This window comes from Thermobia domestica, chromosome 2, assembly GCF_964235325.1.
Source record: "Thermobia domestica chromosome 2, izTheDome1.hap1.1, whole genome shotgun sequence".
In the NCBI taxonomy this organism is placed as follows: domain Eukaryota; kingdom Metazoa; phylum Arthropoda; class Insecta; order Zygentoma; family Lepismatidae; genus Thermobia; species Thermobia domestica.
The window spans coordinates 106,454,205-106,479,124 of record NC_137455.1 but is presented as its reverse complement, the minus strand read 5'-3'; the positions used below and the strand labels follow the sequence as shown (position 1 = coordinate 106,479,124).

General features: G+C 35.9%; 1 protein-coding gene and 1 long non-coding RNA gene across 2 annotated transcripts in view; one reads left to right on the top strand and one right to left on the bottom strand.

Annotated features, from left to right (window-relative positions):
• Ca-beta (Calcium channel protein beta subunit) overlaps positions 1–24,920 on the top strand; it is a 636,212-nt gene that overhangs the window by 240,465 nt on the left and 370,827 nt on the right. The gene's annotated exons all lie outside the window — the stretch shown is intronic.
• Positions 758–11,249, bottom strand: LOC145679707 (uncharacterized). The gene is made up of 3 exons (XR_014130508.1): positions 11,037–11,249; positions 5,019–5,157; positions 758–892 (listed from the first exon to the last, which is right to left on the bottom strand). It is a non-coding gene; the product is annotated as an uncharacterized LOC145679707 (long non-coding RNA).

The following is a 24,920-nucleotide window of genomic DNA, read 5'->3' as shown; positions in this document are numbered from 1 at the left end:
CATTAGTTGCTTGGTGTTATCCGTAAGTCAGAGATCACGGTATCTCATTTCGTGTAGATTTTTGCATTTGTTTAACGCTAAAAATGTATTTTATCGCTAATTGAACCCAGTACCATATATATACCAACAGGACGTACCTTAGTCACAAGGTGACATGAGTGAAACACTAAACTATTCGATTGACACCTGCGGCCTTGTCAACACTAGAGAAAGTTACAAAGTGATTAAGTAAATACGGAACATAGTTCATACAAAGTATAGCGATGTATGAAGTCTCCGTTTCATACGACTTGGATAAAGGATACATCTGAAATAGCAACAAAGAAATATATAATGATTTCTCTGGATAATTTGGATTAGTCCAGAATTCGAACACACACACGCTGGTAAGTCCAACATTTTTTTTTTTTAACTTCGTTCTTCGGATTCCCAATAAAGTTGACTACTGAAAAGCTGAGTTATAGATTCTGTATTAAAACAACACCTTCGCTAGACATGTTCAGTATACACATTGTCTTACATACAGAACAATACATTAGTTATTAATGCATGTCTGAAATAATAGTGCTTCGTATAGAATTTTACTTCATCCAATCGCAATAGCACAAAGATAAAAAATATTGCGAGGGATAATGTTCTTATTACAGAGAAAAAGAATTAAAATGACTTAACATTAACAATCATTTTCTTTAAACAGAGATAATATTTTATTATAATTTATGGAAGAAAGAAATAATTTGTAGTACGGTATCTTTATTAGGGTTATATATTCGTACAAAATAATGTAAGTACAACTGAGTCTGTCTTCAGAAAGGGCGTACTTTTAGCCACAACCTACACTGCTTCTTTTGACTGTCTTTCAAGCAGAATTCTGGTTTGATGCACGAAATACCTGCAACAAAAATCAGAAAATATTTAAAATGTTATATTCAGTGTGCTTAATTTGGTTGTACTTAACAATACAAAGTATCTTAACATTTTTGAGATTAAATGGACAAAATATGTTCGGTCAGGTATGGACTTTTGGGTTGCACGTAGAAAAACTATGAAGTGTTTATTGATGCTGAACAACAACTCAAAATGTATTACCATTCAAAAGTAAGTGGGTACCTCAATGGTGTTCGGGCTACCATGGGGTACCTAATGTCTGTATTTTTTAGATATATGAAAATATATGTCTCTAAAATGTAAGGAACTGACATCTGTTTACCGAAAACCTCAACTCGGTAAGCCTTATGGATATCGAGATATGGGAAAATAAAGAGCGACACTACAGAACTGTGGAGTTTGCGTACTAGATGGTGCAGTTTCGGAAACGTAATTACGAGGGCTTACAACAACCTCAAAAGTAGTTTCAATTAAATACACTACACACACGCCCTGATGGGGGTTTTCGGGTACCATGATATTCCCAGAACTCTCATTTCTAAATATTCTAAAATATGTCTTAATAACGTTTTAAAGAACGTTAGAGGTGTGTGTTTACCGAAACCGCAAGTCGGTACGCCTAACAGTTACCGAAATATGGTGAAATAAAAAGCGACACCATAGGTACGTGGAGCTTGCATATTAGACAGTACAATTTAGAAAATTAATTAAAATATGACTATCAAGATATTGTCAAATAAAGGGAGGATCCATATAGTTATGGGGTTTTCGTGTTAGGTGGTAAAATTTCCGAAACCGGTCATGTAAAGTTAATAAGCATCAGTAGCAATTTCATCTTAAAATAATTAGGTATTTCCATGGAGTTTAAGAACATCATGGGGTCTACCAAGATTAAATTTTAAAAGTTTTGTAAAATATATTTTGACATTTGTAAAGAGTATTAGAAATATGTATTTACCTAAAAGTTCCAGCTAGTACATCTAGCAGCTAGAGAGACACCATACAATAAAAGCGTATTAGATCTTGAAATTTCAGAAAACAATTATTGATCCTAACAAAAGTTAAATAAGATGGTACTTATATGGGTTAAGTGAGAACCTTAGACTCGTCAGTACAATTTCGATCGAAAGATTAATTCAGCTCTAAATTTTCTTTGGACAATTCCAAGCGTTCATCGGGCTCTGAAATAAAGTGAACATTTTTTGTCAATATCTAATATAGCAAGCGAGATATAAGGAATTATGTATTTTATGACGTCGTAAAAATAGAGACCCACATGGATTTGTACTTTTGAGTATTTGCTGTAAGAAGAAGAAATTTCAGAAAACAACCGTATATACCTTAATAGACAATTAAATGGGCGGGGGCACAGTGGCTTAGTGGTAGAGTGCTTACCTCTGGTGTATTGGGTTCTTGGTTCGATCCACGGCCAAGTCAGTTTGTAGTGGACATCGTATTCGTGGGTTTTCTCGGGGTACTCTCCTCCCACCTTTGCATTCCATCAATTCTGTCAACAACATTCACTTGCTTTAATCATAATCTCCCTGAGACTAAAATGCATAATCGTGGGTCGCTACACTGAAATATTTCCTTTTATTTAATTTTAAAATTAAATAGGGAGTTAAGTATGATCGTATCTCTACGGGTTAAGTGAATACTCCAATAGTTTCTGCAAAAAAAAAAAGATTAGTTAAACACCCTACCACTAAGCTACTGTGTCCCCGCCCATTGAATTGTCTATTAAGGTATATACAGTAGTTTTCTGATTTTTTTTCTTATAGGAAAGACCCAAAAGTACAAATATATAAAGATCTCTATTTTTACGCCATAAAATATATAATTCCTTTTATCTTGGTTACTATCTTAGATATTGACAGCGAATTTTCATTCTTTTGTACAGCTCGATGAACCATTGGAATTGCCTGAAGAAAACCTAGGACTGAACTAATCTTTCGATCGAAATTGTACTGAGGTACTGATTTAACCCATAGAAGTACCATCTTATTTAATTTTGTTGCGACCAATAATTGTTTCCGAAATTTCAAGCTTTTATTTCACAGTGTTTCTCCAGATGTTAGATGTACTAGCTGGAAGTTTTGGGTAAATACATATTTCAAATACTGTTTACAAATGTCAGATTATATTTTCAAAAGCTTTTAAAATTTAATTTTGGTAGACTCCATGATGTTCTAACACCCCATGAAGATATCTAATTACTTTAAGATGAAATTGCTACTGGTGTTTATTAACTTTCCATGACCGATTTCGGAAATTTTAGCATCTAACACGAAAACCCCTTAACTGTGTTGGTCCTCCCTTTATTTGACAACATCTTGATAGCCGTTAGTCATATTTTAATTCAATTTCCGAATTGTAGCGTCAAGTATGCAAGCCCCACATACCTATAGTTTATTCCCCCCCCTAAAAAAATCAGTTCTTTACATTTTAGAGACATGTATTTCCATATATCTAAAATGCAGAAATTAGGTACCGCATTGGAACCCCATTGGAGTACTCACTTACTTTTGCATAGCAAGGTAAAAACGCCAGTGGTTCTCACTTTAAGTTTGAAAACATACTATTTTGTCTCTTCTCTGAGCATCGTGAATCTGTCGGAGCTGTACCATAGTTGGAAAGACTCACTGATCCTTCCTATAGTGACCATGTAGTCAGAATTCAAAAAGGAGTAGCCCTTGAAGGAAAAACAATATTTTAAAATCCTTGCACCAGTAGTCGTCACCTTAAAATCAAAATGTTCCAGTAGTAGTCAGGATTTTCTACCAGTGTTCATCACTCAAATAACTTGACAATTTATTCAAAAACGCACTGTGTATCAGTTTAGGGTTGAGAATACAATATAAAGTAGTAAGCTTAATAACTTTGCATCACTTTTAGCACTCAAGAAAGAAAATAAAAACGTTTTTACATACTTTTTAAAGCAATTTCAGAAAGAAAAATGTTAACTGAATTCAAAAGTTAACTGTATATCACTTCCACGTTAAGAGTACAATATTAAATACTATGTTTAATAACTATACGTCACTTTAAACTCTCGAGAATGAACATAAACAATTGTACATACATTTTAAAAACAATCTGAGAAACAAAATAAGTTAACTGAATTCAAAATTTAATTATACATCACCTTAAGCTTAAGAATACACTATAAAATGCTGAGATTAATAAAAAATGAAATCTTTAAGTTTAACGTCCCACGGTTATGCCGGTTAGGATAAGGAGACGGTGATAATGAGAAATGAGTGAAATGGTGGAATGAACAAAGTGGGAGGAAACGGGAGAACCCCGAGAAAACCCACGAGCAAGGTGTTTGTCCACCACAAAGTCCACACGGCGCGAGTTGGGATCGAACCAGGGACCCCAAGCACCGGAGGTGAACGCTCTACCACTGAGCCACCGCCCCCCCTGAGATTAATAACAATGCATTACTGAAGAATGAAAACAAAAATGTTTTAGCTACCTATATTGTATTTACATGTTATTTCTCATTAACATTTTTTTTTTGATAACTCATGATCAAGTCTAGGGATGCGCAAGAGAAAAGATTTGAGGTTGTCTCCTCTCGAAAAGGTGCCGCGAAAGTTGTCTCGTCTCGAAAACTGGATCCGTTTCTATTGGAAAAGCTCTATCTTGTCTCGAATTTCGTAACAAAAATTGTCTCGTCTTGTCTCGTGCGCATCCCTAATCAGGTCCATAGCCAAAAACTTCATTTCGGAGGGTGCTCGATAGGGCTTTGGGATATCCGAATTTAGATATAGATAATCGATGTCGACAAACTATCGAAACTTGTTCGAAATATCGAAAAATACAGCAATATCGAAATATAAACAATATCAAAAATCGAAAATATAGAAATATGAAAGAGATCAAAAATATGGATATATCGAACAAAAATGGATATATGATCTTGGAATACGATTTGGTGGAATAATGAGGGAGAAAAATAATCATTGATTAAATATTAAATTGAAAAGAAATAAGAGCCTGACGCTCAAATACTTATCTATCCGGCACCCATCTTGATCCCCATAAAATATCATGAAGTGCTTCATTGATTCTAAACCCAATAATAGTAATTTAACAATAAACACAATATATAATTTACTACGCACCTTGAAATGTAGAAATTAATGATTGTAATCCCCAGCTTTCCAATAGACCTTTGATTTCTCCAAATGAAGATTCGGATATCTTGTTTCTTCTCAAGCAATAATGGGTTACAATAATCAGTTGCAGTCCAAAGCCAAGTCACTAAGTTAAGCATAAAAATAAAAGAATTCATTAGTTAGATGCATACAAAATCCTACGCATGTAAATCCGAATCTACTTGTATTAAATTGTAAATTTAAACAAACTAAATTATACTACAGTTATAGTGACATCAAACATACATTAAATAAGGTATACAGGGTGTCTCAAAAGTCCCCTGACATAGGGTAACTCTGTTATTATCAGAGTTACAACAGAATGTAGGAGGGAAAAGCATATCCAATTATGATGTTTTCAATCTAAAGTGAAGGAATTTTTAAAATCGGATGACCCGTTTGCGCTGTACACTCTCTATGCGCCCAATGTGAAATGAAAATGCAACGTTGCCATTTACCTGGACCCACAACAGAAGTGAGTGAAGTTACTGTCTTTTACGCTAACATGTCGATGGCCAGCCCCCGTTTCAAACAGTAACTTCATTCACTTATGTCGTGGGTCCAGGTAAATGACAACGTTGCATTTTCATTTAAAATTGGGTGCATAAAGAGTATACAGCACATTCATCTTGTCCGATTTTTTAAAAAAGTGTTCACTTTAGATTGAAAACGTCATATTTCGAGATGTTTTTCCTCTTACATTTTGTCGTAACTCTGATAATAACAGAGTTACCCTATGTCAGGGAACGTTTGAGACATCCTGTATACATCATAAGAGGTTCCTTTCTTAATTCTACACGGATGTGGTTTCATTGAATGTGAGGTGGGTGATACACATTAGGCCTTTTGGGAGTACGTCACACGGACGACCGTAATTTTGTGTTCAAAATTTTTATGAACTGGTGGGATATGTGATACATATGGCCACGGGCTAGAATTTTCTCAGTATGTCAAATATGCAATCAGATTTCATGCAGCTTAATTTGGTGAAAAGCTATTGCCAATTGAACGTTACATTTACCTCTTTCTTGCAGATGTTGAACCATGCCGTTAGCACGTGAGGAATGGATCGAAATAATCAAACTGTGGGGCGGGAGGAGTATATGTGCAGTGGTTGCCGATTGCAGAGTCATCCACAATGTGACTCTGTGTCACATGTTTCAGTGTCACAGTAATTAACTAAATTTGAGAAGACGGGCACATTCGTAAACATACATCGTAGCGGTTCAAACTCGCGGGACCTTGTTCCTTCCCCATTTTGAACCGGTACATGAAAATGCCATTTACTCCATGTTTGCCTGCGCCGATTTTGAAAATTCCTTCACTAATCGATTTCTCCCGTTGAGTACTACAAGAACCAGTTAAAATCTCGCGGGCCCTTTATTCTTCCCCATTTTGAACCGGTACATGAAAGTGCGATTTTTTTTCATGCTTGCCTGCGCCGATTTTGAAAATTCCTTCACTAGTCGATTTCTCTCGACGAGTACTACAAGAATCAGTTAAAATCTCGCGGTCCTTTTTTCTTCCCATTTTGAACCGGTACCTGAAAATGCGATTTTCTTCATGTTTGCCTGTGCCGATTTTGAAAATTCTTTCAGTAATCTATTTCTGTCTTCGAGTACTACAAGAATCAGTTAAAATCTCGCGGGCCCTTTTTTCTTCCCCATTTTGAACCGGTACATGAAAATGCGATTTTCTTCATGCTTGCCTGCGCCGATTTTGAACATTCCTTCACTAATCGATTTCTCTCGTCGAGTACTACAAGAATCAGTTAAAATCTCGCGGTCCTTTTTTCTTCCCATTTTGAACCGGTACATGAAAATGCAATTTTCTTCATGCTTGCCTGCGCCGATTTTGAAAATTCCTTCACTAGTCGATTTCTCTCGACGAGTACTACAAGAATCAGTTAAAATCTCGCGGGCCCTTTTTTCTTCCCATTTTGAACCGGTACCTGAAAATGCGATTTTCTTCATGTTTGCCTGTGCCGATTTTGAAAATTCTTTCAGTAATCTATTTCTGTCGTCGAGTACTACAAGAATCAGTTAAAATCTCGCGGGCCCTTTTTTCTTCCCCATTTTGAACCGGTACATGAAAGTGGGATTTTTTTTCATGCTTGCCTGCGCCGATTTTGAACATTCCTTCACTAATCGATTTCTCTCGTCGAGTACTACAAGAATCAGTTAAAATCTCGCGGTCCTTTTTTCTTCTCATTTTGAACCGGTACCTGAAAATGCGATTTTCTTCATGTTTGCCTGTGCCGATTTTGAAAATTCTTTCAGTAATCTATTTCTGTCGTCGAGTACTACAAGAATCAGTTAAAATCTCGCGGGCCCTTTTTTCTTCCCCAAGCCAATATTTTTTTTTTTTTTGTATATTTTGAATGTATTCAAGTATGGAACAAAAGTATTATATAATTCCCTTAGTAGGCTTCTCAACTTAATATTTTTCAACTTAAATTTTATTTATTTTAATTATTTATTTTCTTGTGACTCAATATTTAATTGCAATCGTTCATTGGGGAGAAGGGTGGCCATTCTCAAATATATAAATATAGTATTCTTAAAATTTATGTGTTCTCGTACTATTAGTTTCTTCCACTAGACCTGGAAATTGCAAAATTAATACCTGGAAAACCTGCAAAATTCAGGGAAATTGAGTTCCATATTTATGTATGAACACTGCTATTTACAATTTTTTTTTTTCGAATAGGGAGAACTGTACGAAAGGGTGGTTTGAGAATAGTATAACAGTAGGTTTCTGGGAGTGTTGTTCGAAATGAAATCTTTAAGTTTTACGTCCCACTATTATGCTGGCTAGGCTCAAGATGACGGGGTGTTGTTCGGTGGGGGTCAATGTTGCCAATTTTGGGTAAAGTCGCTAAATAAGGGGAATTCGACCTCAACGATAGCGCAGGGTGACCATAAAATTTTCAGTTAAAAACGGGACAGGTTCTTGCAACACTAGACTTTTAGATCTACCTTTGTTCTTATCAGTGCCTTGATATCAGAGTTCCCCCTCTCTCTCTTCGTTACAGAGCGGGTACTTATGAAAAAGGAAAGACACGTTGAAGTTTGTTTAACACACAACCAACTGCTAAAACCTCTGCTGCCTTTCGAGCAGTACTGCGAACTATAGAGTATTTTTAATATAGGGATTTTCAGTTCAATTTTTGCCGCTTTGTTATTATTAATACTTTTAAAAGGAGTAAAGGTACTGGGTTTGTTATTTACTTCTTTCATTTACATAAAACGGGACGAATACTACTTTTTTCCATCTACTGACGGGACGGCCGCGACACGCCCCTAAAACGGGACTGTCCCAGTCAAAACGGGACGTATGGTCGCCCTACGATAACGACATTAAAAAAAAAATTCCGATTGGAGACTTTTTTGGGTGATTTTTAAATAACGATTTACCTACTTACACATTTAGCGACTTTTTGCTGCAAACAAAATGTTCATCTGTAGAGAAGCATTATTAGTTCAAAACAGTTTTTACGTTCTTTTTTTCTGTTTGTTTGTTTTAATCAGCGCAAGTGATGAAGAGTTTGGAAATACAGCGTACTCACTACTCCACAATCCTGCATTGTTATGTTACCCTTGCCCTCTAACGAAGAATAACTACAAACTTGATGTCCTTTAGTTCGCAGAGTTTCCGTTGAGAGACACACGTAATACATCATTACCGATAGCAACAAGATTAGCTATAGATGCGTGAAAAAAGGCGAAGAAGGTGTTTGTTATATTTGTCCTCTGGGGTCTTTTAATTATTCTGCACTTTTTCTTTTACAAAAAATTGCTTAACGTAAGTACTGTAGTGTTAATTATTTCGGAACTATTTTGACCACAACATGAACAAAAGTACCCGAAACAACCTGAAATGATCCCTGAATTAAAGGATTGGTTGCGCCCTGTTTACAAAGATGTGAATAGAACCAGCGGCGCAAATCTGTCTTCAACATTGGGGGGGGGGGGAGGGTAAGACCGTTACCATACTTTTTTTGGCGATGTCCAAAATACTTATGAAGTTGAAAAACAATGTTGTGGAGGATCAGAGTTGTCTTTAGCGTTAGGAGGCTGCAGATTTGAGGCTTATTCTGGGGGACATCTCACGTTCCTTTGTAGCAATCGGACAAAAATCATCAAATTTCTCCCAAAAAACACATTTCAAATCGGATTATTTGGGAGAAGTCCCCCTCAGTTCCAAGATTGGAGGGGACATGTATCCGTCATCCCCCCCCCCCGGGATTTGCGCCAGTGAGTAGAACATATTGTTTAGTTTACATCTACAACTTTTACAATGCTTATAGACAATGAATTTCTCGATTATTTCTTATAGCGACTTTTCACCCAAAATTGGAGTCGTCACCTCTCGTTTCGCAAACTTATTGCCAACATTTTAGAAACTGGTTGCGGGGAGAGCTACAATGGATGATTCAAGTTATTTCGTCGCTTCCGCTGTGAACCTAAGTACAAGATTCCAAAAGTCACATTTTTTTGGTTCCAAACAATATGTCTGCTGGGTGAAAGCATAGACTGGAATGTGTTGCCTTTCCTACCTTATCTTTAATCCCATAGTAGCTCCTTTCCCAAAGTTAAAAAAATGCAATTCTTCCTTTCTTAATAGTACTTATGACCCAAAGTATTACGTAAGCATTGTATGTTACTTATGTAGCTCACAGAGCCGCAGCTATGGGCAAGCAAGCAAAGCACGTGTCCCGGGCGCGTGGTTGGAGGGGCGCCTAAAAGAGAGGTTATATATTAGTACTTTTCCTGGCGGTATTTAATACTTTTCATCAGAGTGCGAAATCATGAAATCAAAGTGAGAGGAAAAAATGAAATGAAATCTTTGAGTTTTACGTCCCACGGTTATGCCGGTTAGGCTAAAGGAGACGGTGATTATGAGAAATGAATGAAATGGTGGAATGAAGTAAGTGGGAGGAAATGGGAGAACCCCGAGAAAACCCACGCACACGGTGTTTGTCCACCACAAGGTTCACTTGGCGGGGCTAGGATCGAATCCGGGACCCCAAGCACCAGAGGTGAACGCTCTACCACTGAGCCACCGCGGCCCTAAAAGTGAGAGGAGACTGGAGGAGTGAAGAGAGAGAGAGAGAGACAGAGAGAGAGAGAGAGAAGAAAACGCTCGCACTTTTACACTTCAAAGTAAATTAAGTCATTTATTTTTTCTGTCCCCCTCCTCCCCCTCCCCTAAGTTCTACTGTCAAAGTAAATAGCTAAAAACACTCCCAGGCCAGAAGCGCATCTACGTTGGAAATTTGATCGAGATCGGTCGGTCGGTGCAAGAGATTAAGAAAAAATGAAATGAAACCTTTGAGTTTTACGTCCCACAGTTATGCCAGTTAGGCTAAGGGAGACGCTGATGATGAGCAATGAATTAAATGGTGGAATGAAGTAAGTGGGAGGAAATGGGAGTACCCCGAGAAAACCCACGCACACGGTGTTTGTCCACCACAAGGTTCACTTGGCGGGGCTAGGATCGAATCCGGGACCCCAAGCACCAGAGGTGAACGCTCTACCACTGAGCCACCGCGGCCCCCGGCCGGGAATCGAACCCGGGTGTCCCACGCCAAAGGCGTGTTCATTAACCACTTAGCCACGAAAGAGCTCATCTGTGAGGCAGTGTAAACCCCCCAAAAAAGAAAGAAAATAAACGCACACTGGATGTTTGCGCAACTGAGGATCAAAACATTCTCAATGGAGTATGAGAAATAGTAAACGTCAATCAATGTGTGCTTTTGCTTATTCATTACTTCGTTAATACTTAATTCCTTCTAGAAATAGTGAAACAATACTATGAAGAAACACTAATTAAACTAATAACAATTACGTTGTATTTCTTACCATACCGTTTTTACCACCCATAGAATTTCAATCTAGCACTATACTGCATTATCACGCCGTAACGAAAGCTGAAATTCAAAGACATGGCACTCGTTAACTGTTGAAGCTGTGTTGTAGCTACCTGTATATCACGCGGCCTTCGTTGGTACTCCTCAACATAAATACGTCACAGCCCAAAGCCAGGAAACATCACAAACAGAAGACAGGGGCACAAGCAGTGCCTGACACTTCACGAACTCAAACCCACCAAGACTCAACTCAACATGACCTTCAATTACGTTCTAGAAACCAAACCAGTGCTAAGGCACAAACTCACCAACTTCCTATATGAAAACACAAGAAAAAAATCTAACGTTTTGGTTCCAAAGTGATGACATAACAATAATACTAAAAAGGTTTTAATTTTCAGTAACCCAAACATTAATTAACTAGGGAACATAACAAAGCAAAAATAAATAAATAAAAATAAATTAAATTAAAAAATAAAAACCTGACAAGTAAGCTCTCCCTGACTACTTTTTTTTAAAATTTCAGTGAGGCTGTAAAATATGTCAATATCTTCGTTATATATATATATATATCATTGTAAACAAGTTCTTTAAACAAAAGAAAGCTCTGAGAGCGCTTACCTCTGACGCGGTAGGTCCCTGGTTCGATTCCTGCTCCCGACAAATAGGCTTTTGGTGAACACTGTAGTTGTGGTTATTCTTAAGACTTTCCAGTTTCCTTACATTTTCTTGATTCCACCATTATCATGTATCTCATCGTCACCTTCTCTCTTACATTGATGTACAATCATGGGGCGTTAAACTAAAAGAAAAAAAAAATCTTGCAAATATCCTAGTAAAAATGAGTTTTCTAAACTACACTAGTGGCCCCGCGTAGCGTATTCGCTAACGCTCTCGCCTTCGGTGCGAACGGTCCCGGGTTCGATCCCGGTGGGGGAACTCGGTCGAAAAAGTATCAAAAGATTTTAAGTCCAGCCATCCTGAATGAGGTTTCCTTGGCTTTTCCTCATTCACAGCAGGCAAATGCCGGAGTGGTACCTAACATATAGGTCCCAAGCCGTTTTCTCCCTTCCGAAATCCAAAAATGAAAATGAAATCTTTGAGTTTTACGTCCCACGGTTATGCCGGTTAGGCTAAAGGAGACGGTGATGATGAGTAATGTATGAAATGGTGGAATGAAGAAAGTGGGAGGAAACGGGAGAACCCCGAGAAAACCCACGCACACGGTGTTTGTCCACCACAAAGTTCACTTGGCGGGAGCTGGGATCGAACCCGGGACCCCAAGCACCAGAGGTGAACGCTCTACCACTGAGCCACCGCGGCCCCATTTTTCCCCAATCCATTCTTCCCTTCCTTTCCCCGGATAGTGTGATCACCGAGGGAAGTCATCCCTCATATGCGACGGGCTAACAAGGCCATTGATGCCGAAAGCCCAGAAATCTAAATCCTAAATCTTCACTACACAAGGGAATTTTCGCGCTGAAAACGGTTTATTAGCAATTATGTTAAGCAGCCCTGTAGTAAATCTGCACCAAGTAATAAATCGTCACATATAAAACGGAATGAATAAACACATAACATTCATTTTGCTACCTTGAAATGTAAAATGTTTCAAAACATTAATATTCAAAGATTTCTCAAAATTCAGATTCACCCATTCCATTGTCCTCAATCATTAACGAGTTTTACAATAGTAAGAATTGTATTCGTAAACTACATTACTTACTTAGTACTATATTAAAGCAAGTTACACTAAAAGAATATATAATTAATGGAATATTTAACTAAAGTAATAGTTAACTAGTGTACTTACCCAAGCATTTTTCCTTCCTCTCTTCTTTTCCGTTTGTAAACAACCTCGTTTCGCAAGCAAAAGACGGTAGTTCAATGACGTCAGCCATGGCGAAAGAAAGAGGTGTCTATAGGCGGCCTGGATCTCACACACAGATGGACGTATATAACATATAGCTGAAGTATTTAACATACGTATATGTATGTAAAATACAGAAGATTGTTAGAAGTCAGACATCCTGCAGCGACATGATGTAATATCTAAGCGGGTAAAAGGCAGTACCTGTGTAGCATATGGATAAAGTACGCTCCGTACAGATTTCCTTAGTAAACATAACGAATCCTTGTATTTGTACAATATACCGCTGTCCGGATAATGGATTTTTCTCAGTGTGTCAATTTTTTGCTATGGGCGAAAAACTTGAGCGATTTTGGATAGGGAGGACACGTAACACAGCTATACAAAAACAAAAGTTCTGTGCGACAAACCCCAGGATATGGATTTGATGTATTTTGTTACACAGAATCCAATTTTCGAAACCCCAGGATAAGGTTGCCAACTCTGGAAAATAAAAAATCGGCACCCCCAAAAAATTCCCTATGATATAGGTCTAAGTGTGAAGTTCTCGGACCCATCCATGGGAAGGAAATGTACTATCATGAACAAAAGTGCATTAGCACGTGTTATTCTGCATATCCTTAGTACATTCACTAATAAGCTTTACATTGTGATATAAATGACAAACTGAAATCGGTATAGATTTTTTTTTTTTTGGTGGTATTTGCCAGTAACTGCCACTTCTTTAAAATTATCGAAACAGATGAAGAAAAGTATATTAATCTTTACGTGACTATTTTGGACGAGGAAAATGAAATTTATTCTTTAAACTTATACTTCAAGTACAGGAAATTGCTTTAAGAAGTCCCTTTTCACCCTCAATAAATGTATAAAATTCCTTACGAGTATTTCAAATTTTCCCTAATACAGTCTCTATCATATCTTTAAAATTATATAAACAGGTGAACAAAATATATTAATCGTTAATAGATGGTGAAAGGTGACAGTTTTGGATCTACACAATGAAAGTTACTTTTTAAATCTACTTTTCGAATTAGATGAAATTGCTTCGAACTAGATACAAATTTGAAAAAAAAAAACGGTCATAAACGTGCTGGTAAGAAGTTTGTACCGGTCACCGACTTTAATTAAAATAACAACAATAATTCCGGCCAGGCCGGTGAAAAATCAGCCAGTTGGCAACCCTACAGGAAAATCGATCGTGTCAGTTTTTTTGTTATGGGCGAAAAACTTGAGTGATTTTAGATAGGGAGAATACACGTAATACAGCTATACAAGTAATAAAATAAATAAATAAATAAATAAAATAAAATAAAATAAACCTGCAGCGGGCCCCAGGGTATGAATTTGACGCATTTTGTTACACAGACTCCAAATTTAGAAACCCTAAGGCGACTGACCGTGCCAATTTTGTTTTATGGGCTTTTTTGTTTTATGGGCTCTTCCTATCCAAAATCGCTCAACATTTTTTGCCCACAAAAATTGACATGGTCGATCATCCTGGCGTTTGGAAATTTGGATTTTGTGTAAATTCGAATCCATATCCTGGGGTCCGCTGAACAGAACGTTTATTTTTGTGTGTGGCTGTGTAATTAAAAAAAAAAAAAAAACTCACAATTGAAAGTACACTGACAAATTCTTACGAAGTAACTTTCAAAATGCCATGAAATTATCTAGCTAATTACTAAAATAAGCTTATATTTTGATTCAGTTAATCTTTATTTACAGCAAATTGTATGTGAATATTTTCAAAAAAAAAAAAATAAAAAAATAAAATAAAATAAAAATAAAAATAAAATAAAATAAAAATAAAAATAATAAAAAAATCTGTAATGAACATCTCACAACAGCTGATCTGAATTTATTCATAGTTTTCTTAATAGTCGTCTCTACAATCAATTTTCGATAGTTATGAAATCCTCGAATTTTAAATAAAATACATTTCACATTTTTCTTACAAGTTTGTGTTTCGATGTTAAGATGCATAGTTTATGAAATATTAAATCGTTATTTATTCATACATGCAATATCAAGATACATATCAAATCCAAATTATGATAATAACTTAGCATGCTCTTCAAACATTTCATAACATGTATTACTAACTTACTCTAACATTGACCCATACATAAATATCACTACGTACCATTTGTATTCTATATAATTCACATTTCAGTACTTATATTAAATTCAAATAGTATCAAATCACAATCTTTTGTGGGCCACTGATCATACATCTGCACCAGAATCGAAGTTTGAAGGTAATCAGCTCTGAATATTTATGATAATTAATTTCGTAATATATAATGACGAAATAGCGACAAATTTGCTTCATAGCACCTCTGTTAAATTACAGTGATCGCAATATATACATAACACATCGCTAACTTGAATATGATTTGACTTATTTGTTTTCCCCGTTTTTTAAATATAGAAAAAAATAGTTCCCGTTCATATAACGTGAGAAGTACATATCTAAGGGGAAAAAGGACGTCACCAGCTGTGTTTTATTGTATAAGCTAGGAGCAAGGTAAATGTACGTTATAAAGTGCCGTAGGTTTTTCCTATGAATATAAGAAATTTTATCGTGATCTGTTCATAAATAATAGCAAAAAATGCTATAAAAAAGAAGCAGGTACACAGAAATATTAAATCAGGGAACATTTTTCCTTTTCAAGTTATAACGCTATAGAAGCGTATAGCCTGAAGATTTTTATAGTTTTGTTATATATTCCTTAGTAATCAAAACGTTTGAAGGATGATTATAGATCATTAAAAAGTTGACTTGAGATCTTTCTTCCTGCTTCCATTCTGAACACACTATTCTATTCCTCTTTTATGCTCTTCATTTGGTGTTTAATTCATCTTTGTAATTAAACCAGAACTATTGAACCTACTCTATAATTAAAAGTTGCTTTCCTTTTTTCGTTTTACGTTATTATGATAATTCCTGTAGGCTAAGGGAGATGAATGATAGAAGAAAATGGATGGTTATGAAATATTTTGTGGAATGATGATGGGGAAGGAAAGGAGAAAACACAGAGAAAACTCTCGATGGGAATATTGCCCACCACAAACTTTGTCTGGGATCGAATCAGGCACCATTTGCATCAGAGTTCAGCGCTTTAATACTGAGATCTCGCGCCTGAACCATATGTGGTGCTTCCATGTAATAAAAGATAATGCATGATGTCTAGACTTTGATTTTCGATAGCTAAACCGTATTAATTGACCCATTTTAGTGAAGGGATTTAGTAGCTTTTTAAACCAAGAAGTAGTGGATTCCGATCTAGAAACTTAAATTTATGCGAGAAGGGCCAATATGATAACCAGTCCTTATTCAATTAAAAGTTGTTTGTGCAGCTGGAGTTTCAAAACAGTTTTCTTGGATTGTAGTGTCAGAAACTTTATTTCATTTAGTCCCCACACAATTAAGTGACTACATTCCCTGATTTAGCTATCTGTAATTTTCATTTACAATGTTGTTTTAAAGAACATATTAGAAATACATAAATTTGATATAACCAATACCGTACCCGCACTGGAATGCCGTTTCTTGTGAGATCAGAGAAGTCAAACAGTACCGGATTGCTTAAGCAGGAAATATCCTCCTGTTTTTGTATTGTTAACTTTAAGTCATCTTTGATATACCGCCAACCTTATTTGTTGGAATATGAGGAGGAGGTATAAATTAGCTATGCAGGCATTACCTGCTTTATCAAAGAGCTTTGTTTTCTTGGAAGGATCTTCTTCCCAGGGATTTTTATTCCGGGGTAGAAGTTTTAAACTTGATATTGTTCCGTCACCGATATATACCTTGTAGAGCAGTTACCACTGGTATGAAAGGTTCCTGGTTTGGTTCCAGTCACGAATAACACCGTCTAACACTGTCTTGTAGGCTTTCACCTATAACGACTCTATAGAAAAGCGTCGTCAACCTGGTTCGTCTTGTAAAATATAAGTTACGAAGCGATAATTACTTTTCTTTATGCAAAAATCAACTCAGATATTCAAAGATTATTAGTCTCACCTTTATTGCTTGATATGTCTTAATATTCTTTTTTTAGACCGTAAAATACATAAATTCACTTGACTAGGTCAACACATAACATGTACATAGTCACAACTATCCCATAATAATCTCTTACAGATATTAAAAACATTCTTCTTTTTTGTTAATTTAAAATGAACATTCTACTAAGTATATTACATATTTATGAGCACTTTTTGCCCACGGTACAGGTAAATATTATACAAACTAAAGTATTTCGTTATAGAAAATGTCGCCCGATAAAGGGACTGAATATAAAAGTCATGAGTAGGCTTGGCTTTTATATTCAAGAACCACTGGTCTGATTAATGTTTGTACATTACATATGTTTTTTATATTTTGATCACACCTCGTATATATCTTCATTACTTTTTGGTTAACCCTCATATATATATAAAATATTAGTTATTATCATTCACATAAATACATTCACAATAAATCTTTGATTTCATTAATATTTCTCTTTTATTACATTATTATTTATTCTTTATCATTAAAAACATCGTCGCTTAGAAATATAATTAACGAGGGTGAAACACAAATTATCAAGATTATTAGTTTCGATCATTATCACAAACGATGATGTGACAAATAATATTTGTTCTTTTCGGGCGCATTGTATAACAAATAAGTTAGAATTTTTGCCTTTAACTAATTATAAATTGAATTATGATTCTTCACATTAATAAGAAAGAATAAAAATTAAACATAACCTACGTTTGAATAATCAAATAGAAGTAAATAAATTTATTTTACAGAAACAAAAGACACCCTTTTGTTATTAAATAAACACATTTTTCATTATTATTATTATTTTTCATTCTTATTTATTTGAGCATTTCAAATACTTATAACAATCGTTTTCATTATTAATATTAACACAAACTTTAAAACGAAAATTCACAAGAATCTATAACCAACATGGGTTTAACCTAATTTCGTTAACGGTAATCATGTTACATTCGCACTGGCATATGAATCTAATAAAGTGCACTGTACTGCACAATCGTGATTATGTTCTACATTAGGTTGTACATGTCTTTCATCGTGATTTGAATTTTGATATGAAGTACCATCTCGTGAACACTGATTATGTATATACATAGGATTGGTAGCATCTCTAGGATTTCGACATGTATTTCTATTGTTTTTGTGTCTACTTCGGTTGATTAGGTTAGGCGGATTCCCTACATAACCTTGTCTATTTTGTTCATTTTGATTGCTAGAGTATATTCGTCTTAGGTTCGGTTCAGTATTATTCACACTTCGGATATCCAAATTCCGAACAGGGACCAAATGATCTGAATTATTCTTATTCTTACCCATTCCTGATTGTGTTAGATTCATAGCATGGTATTGAGTTTCGTAGCATTGTACAAGCATTAATAAATGACTGAAACTCATACACTGTGTGGAAAATAAGATCTGCTCTAATTTAAATGGAAGCAAATTGCGAATCGATGCAATTATTCTTGATTCCGATTGCAAGGGATTAACAACCTTTAATTCATTATAGACATTTACAACAAACTCTACAATAGATTTGTGCAATCGAGGATTGAAATGTTGATTTCTAAGAGTGGCATCTCTGTTTGCCAGCAAAAAGTCATTTTCGTAATTCGCGATCAATGCCGCTTTAAATCCTTCATACTGCTTGCTAGCTTCGTTGAATTTCAGTTCTATCTTCTGTTCCATAGTCTGGCTAACTTCGTTAAATTTCAGTTCTATCTTCTTTTCCATGGTCTGGTTAGATTCGTTTAACTTCGGTTCCATGGTCTGGTTAGATTCGTTTAACTTCTGTTCCATGGTCTTGTTAGCTTCGTTGAATTTCAATTCTATCTTCTGTTCCATGGCCTGGTTAGCTTCATAGAACTTCTGTTCCATGATCTGGTTATATTCGTTGAACTTCTGTTCCATGGTTTGTTTTATCTCAGTCGTCATTTGCTTAATTTGTCGCTGCACAGGTAACAAAAGTCGATCCTCAAATGACAAACTTGGTGTTGCACTAATTTCACCTGGATTACTGGTATTAGATTCCTGTTGCACTATTTCACTATCCATTTTTCTTTTGATGACCTTACCGCTTCGTAATACGGTTAAGTTCGTATTCATAAATGGTAATATCCAAGTAAATTCAGCCCTACTTTCCTTCTTCGGGAACTGAATTTTCAAAAGTCCCGGGTTTGGTAAACCAAATTTTTATAACGACTCTATAGAAAAGCGTCGTCAACCTGGTTCGTCTTGTAAAATATAAGTTACGAAGCGATAATTACTTTTCTTTATGCAAAAATCAACTCAGATATTCAAAGATTATTAGTCTCACCTTTATTGCTTGATATGTCTTAATATTCTTTTTTTAGACCGTAAAATACATAAATTCACTTGACTAGGTCAACACATAACATGTACATAGTCACAACTATCCCATAATAATCTCTTACAGATATTAAAAACATTCTTCTTTTTTGTTAATTTAAAATGAACATTCTACTAAGTATATTACATATTTATGAGCACTTTTTGCCCACGGTACAGGTAAATATTATACAAACTAAAGTATTTCGTTATACACCAGATTATCCTGTTTATACCCAACTATTTTTACATTAATTTGTACTGGATCTATTTATTGACGTTCCATTGCATAAGTTCTAGTTTGAGTTTTATAGTTGAGTTTAGTTGTTTTTGAGTTTAACGTCCCATTCAGCAGCGAGGCTATATGAGACGTGGACGTACTGAATAACATAGAATCTGAACCACGTGAACTCCCGCCGGGAATCGAACCCGGGTCTTCCACGCCAAAGGCGCGTATGCTAACCGCTTACCCATGAAGGAGATCAGTAAGTTTCATAGTGTTGTAATAATTTCAAGTGTTTTGTTTTAGGTCGTATATTAGAAGGTTGGCGCTTACGTCATTGGAAGTACTGTATGATGATGTCATGAGAATATTGTGTGCATGAACATGCAGCGGTTAATATTCCATATAAAATCACAAAATTTTTAAATTGGTTTTAGTGTTTAAATTTTATTTTATTTATAAAACTATTTAAGTCTAAATAATCAGTTTTATTAAAAATTGCCTGATTCACTGACAGTAATTTATTTATAATGTATCACAAATCCAGGCTAAAAAAAAAAAAATGTTAAATCTGAATTATATCATCACATCTTTTCTGATTAGCAGTCAGACTAATTTGATAAGAAAGGACATGCCCAGTCTGTTAATACTAATTGAATTGGACAGCTATTCGGACACCATTCCTCAGAGGTATGGCTAATTATAACTATCATTTCTTTCTTGGAAACCATTTACACCATAACCGTATCGACCATAGTTCCAATAGTCGAAGAGAAATCAATACTAATGTATGGGATAGTTTTCAGCTACTATTGTTCAAGAACATGATCGAATACAATCAACAATCTGCATTATGACTAACATCAACCACAAAATTTGGTTCATTCAATGTTTTATTCAGACATATTAAGGAAGAAATTTTTCTCCGAAAGTTCAAAATCTTCCAAATTTTGTAGATATGGTCTTTACTGGGGAGATCATATTGATCCAGTAGCATGTAGATTACGAATATGGTTCTTCTAGAGCTTTAGATTTTCTTCCTCCTCTGGAAATCGAAAAAAATTGGATAAAACACCGGTTAGTTTTAGCTCTTGAACTAGTTCAATAAGGAAGAAACGGTTACTTACGACAATTTTCCGACTACCATTCTTTCGAGGACATGACTGATCACAAGCTAAAATTATTTACATTAAAAGCATCAGTTGTTTGGTCGTTCTACCTCAAAAAAAAAAAAAAAAAATTGGTATAATCATTGTTAACGTGTGACACTTTTGGCCATTATTCCTCAAGAAAAATAATCGATCATAATTATCTGATTTCAAAATGATGTAAACGATAACCATTATCGATGTTCAAGATCTGGCCAGTATAACTCTTTCTAATCGTTTAATAAAACATTGTCTTGAAGATAAGGGGACGCGGTGGCTCGGTGGTAGAGCGTTCACCTCCGCTGCCTGGGATCCCTGGTTCTTCGATCCCAGCTCGCACCGTGTGGACTTTATGGTGGACAAACACCGTGCCCGTGGGTTTTCTCGGGGTTCTCCCGTTTCCTCCCACTTTCTTTATTACACCATTTCATTCATTTCTTATCATCATCGTCTCCTTTAGCCTAACCGGCATAATCGTGGGACGTAAAACTGAAAGATTTCATTTCATTTTTTCCTTGAAGATAAGTTTAAAATTTTTGCATGCTCAGCTTTCAATAAATAACGATTGATAATCTATTATTTTTAATACCATATTTCATGTATTAGACTTGACTATACTGTGTTTCTCGCATTGTTTTGGATTCATCACAATTTTTTTTTGGAAAATATTCGAGTTATAGCATGCTGTATAAAAGAAAAAATCCGCATCATTTTTCTTTTCTTTGTAGTTGAATTGTATATTTGAAATGCAGCGATCAGGAACGTGTTATAGCAAGGACGTTCCAACTGGAGCCTGGAATCACCATCTCTCTCTCTCTCTCACACTCTACCTTTCTGGTTTGCTCTTAGTGTTTAAATTATGTACTCTCTCATTGAGTTCATGCTCTTCTGCGTCTGCAAAACTTCATGCATTTACAATGAACTTGATAACAAAGACACTATTGCACATCTGACAGTAAAGGGATTAATGACTAAATAATAAGGCTGTTAAAATAAATACACCTTAACATTGGCAACAGCTCCTGGTAGAGTTTTGTTGCTGTTTACCGCTTTCTATCTAATATAGATTCTACGTAGCATACTGCTCTTACGGGAGAAAACGTTGCCTGTTAGATCAAATATTTATTGATGAGGTCAGCTACTATGACAAGAGGCTGCATATCAAATCTATTTGTTCAAGAACAGATTTTCTGCTGCTGAAATTTTTAGTTCTTTTTTTTTTTTTTTGTTTGTCTTTTTCTCGCAGATATATAAATGCAAGAACAACTGCGCTATACGAAATGTGTTCAAAAGAAAACCGGACTTTTGCTATAACATCTTTATTGCTCTTGTACAACATTTTAAGCCCTGTCCCCCTCAAAGTAGCCTCCTTCACTGGCAATACACCATTTCCAACGTTTCTTTCATTTTTGGAAAACTTCCTGGAGCTCAATTTTTGGGGCTGTGCGCAGGTCTTTTGTCGCATTGTCTTGAATTTTCTCTATGGTTTGGAAACGACGTTTTTTCAAAATTATTTTACGTTTGAAAAACAGGAAGACGTCAGCTGGGGCTAGATCCGGAGAATTGAGTGAATATAGCACAACGGGATTCTGATGGTTTGTAGATGACTGCGGATGTGGAGTGAAGCGTGAGAAGGCGCGTTGACAAGGTGCAGCATCCAAGTCTGGTTGTCTCACAATTCAACCCTCTTCCTGCGCACAACATCCCTCAACCGCGCTAAATGTCCTGGTACAACTGTTAGTTTACCATCTGACCATGTGATACAAATTCACACAATCATATTCATACGTCTTGCGATTAAATCAAAAAATAAACACACTACTGAACAAGACTGCACTTATTTAATATAAAAACACATATTAAATAAGTGTTTTTATATTAAATAAGTGCAGTCTTGTTCAGCAGTGTGTTTATTTTTCTGATACAAATTCATGATGGCAAAGCCTTTCCTAAAACCATAAAACACAACCATCGCCTTATCTTTGACCGAAAACAACTGAAAAGCAATTGAAATGCCTCTGTAAATGTTTTGGCAAGTTTATAGCAAAATTCACACACGCACACTCAATGTTCTTCAAGCCCTTTCATTATTATTATGTACCATCAATCCGAAGAACAGCTTGTCAACGTGCTAACTTCAGTGGTTGTAGCTCGACGACTAACAGTCATAGCGAAACAACGCAAATAGCAGTTTGCTGTCTAAACCTGCCGCTAAGTATTCTCTAGCGCGCTCCTTCCGTCGGTTGGCGCACTATTTCGGAAGTTCGGTTTCTTTTTGAACACACCTCGTATGTTGTATACTAGAGACTAAGAGAGACGCGATAGAGTAATTGGTAAGGAGTCTTACCTATCAACTGGGCGCACAGGGTTGGATCCATGTTGGGGACGGGAAATTTTTCTGCTTAGGAGTTTACCCACTTCTGTAAGTATCCATCCGCTGCAAGGGATTGGGCGCAACTCCCCAAAGTTAACATATTTCCCCCAAATTTTCCTTTTCTCCACCAAATTTACCATTGTGACCCCTATATGTACCTTTGTCTCCTCCAAATTTACCATTCTCCAGTTTCATTCAACAGTTTTCAATGAAAAATTGTCCCCGAAAAATATTCTCGTTGGAGCAACCTGTGCCCTAGTATATTTTGAAAACAACATTTTTGAAAATATTTTAACGGTTATTATTAAATGCTAAAACAACATGTTCACATATATTAAGTGCCATATGTACTAATCTGAAAAGCTAAGTGGACATGTGTTTCATATTTATATGATACGCACTTTATTTTCTTGAACTAAGAGCTTCATATAGTCTTCAATTCAATATGCACATGTTCGTACAATTGATTTCAATGTTCTATTACCTACTACTAGCCTGGAGGAAACTAAATACATTCATGTTTTCTTCCACTTTACAGAATCAGTATCACCTGGTAACCAACTACGTAATCATAAAAGTGTTATTTGCCTAAGGATTACGAATATATATATATATATATATATATATATATATATATATATATATATATATATATATATATATATATATAATTATTCACTCATTCGTGTATTAACCTCAATACAAAGTTCTTTTGAAATGAAATGAAGTGAAATCTTTCAGTTTTACGTCCCACGGTTATGCCGGCTAGGCTAATGGATAAGAAATGAACGGAATGGTGGAATGAATAAAGTGGGAGGAAACGGAAGAACCCCGAGAAAACCAACAGACACGGTGTTTGTCCACCACAAAGTCCACTTGGCGCGGGCTGGGATAGAACCAGGGGCCCCAAGCATTAGAGGTGAACGCTCTACCTCTAAGCTACTGCGGCAGGGGAGTGATTTAGGGGGCAGGCAATTGCCTCCCCCCCAAGAGTTTGAGGAATACATAGACTTGAATCGATTGTCTACTAATATTCTAGTAGAAAACGTGAAAGTCTTACGTCGGTGGTGATCTTGCCCCCCAATCAAGCAAAGTCTGAAATGACGCCCCTGTAGCGCGGCCCCAAAATTCTTTCGAGTCCTGGTAAAATGACCAATTTCAACTATACAGAACAAAACTGTTATATTCGTTTGCACCACAATTATTATAATTCTAATCAATAATGATTGGGTTAGACGATCAAACAATAAATCTTGTAGCTAATCGTGTGTATGCGATTATTACAGACGGAGGAAAAAGTAACTCCAATAGGGTATTTTTCCAAGTTCCGAAAATACCACAAATTCCTCTTCTTACCTAATTGAGTGTAGTGTGAAGTGGGATCAGAGTGGATTGGGAATTGATAGCATCACTTTTCTCCCTCTCTGCCAGGACACCATTTGCTATTTAGACACGCAACGAGGGGAAGGGGAAACCGGCCATTTTTCCAGCCGATTTGTCCGGTGAAGGACTCAGAATGTGCTGGAAAGACAAAATGAGAGAGTAAGAAGGAAAAAAAATCAAACAACACTTGAGAATCGAGAAACTGATGTGAAATTTGGCAGCTCCCATGTAAGACAGCGGAAACAGAAAGCTTGTAACGACAATTTTTTCGGCATGATTCGCTGGAATTGACAATGTTGCCAGCGTAGGGAACCATCTTCTTTTAAAACGACAGGATTGACAAGCATCTTCAGAATAATTGAAGATTTAGAGGTGAATATATTACTTCGTTCGATTTAAAGCATTAACAATAGTATAAGGAGTTATACAGAATTCGTACAATATATGACAAAAGAATCAGTTTACACGTAGGCCTACATCACAAATTCACTTGATTTGAGGATCACGGATTCTTCACATCAAAGGAAAAAGCACATATTACAGTACAAAATTTATGTCTTGATTTTTTTGGTTTTAATTCCATTTAGAAGTTG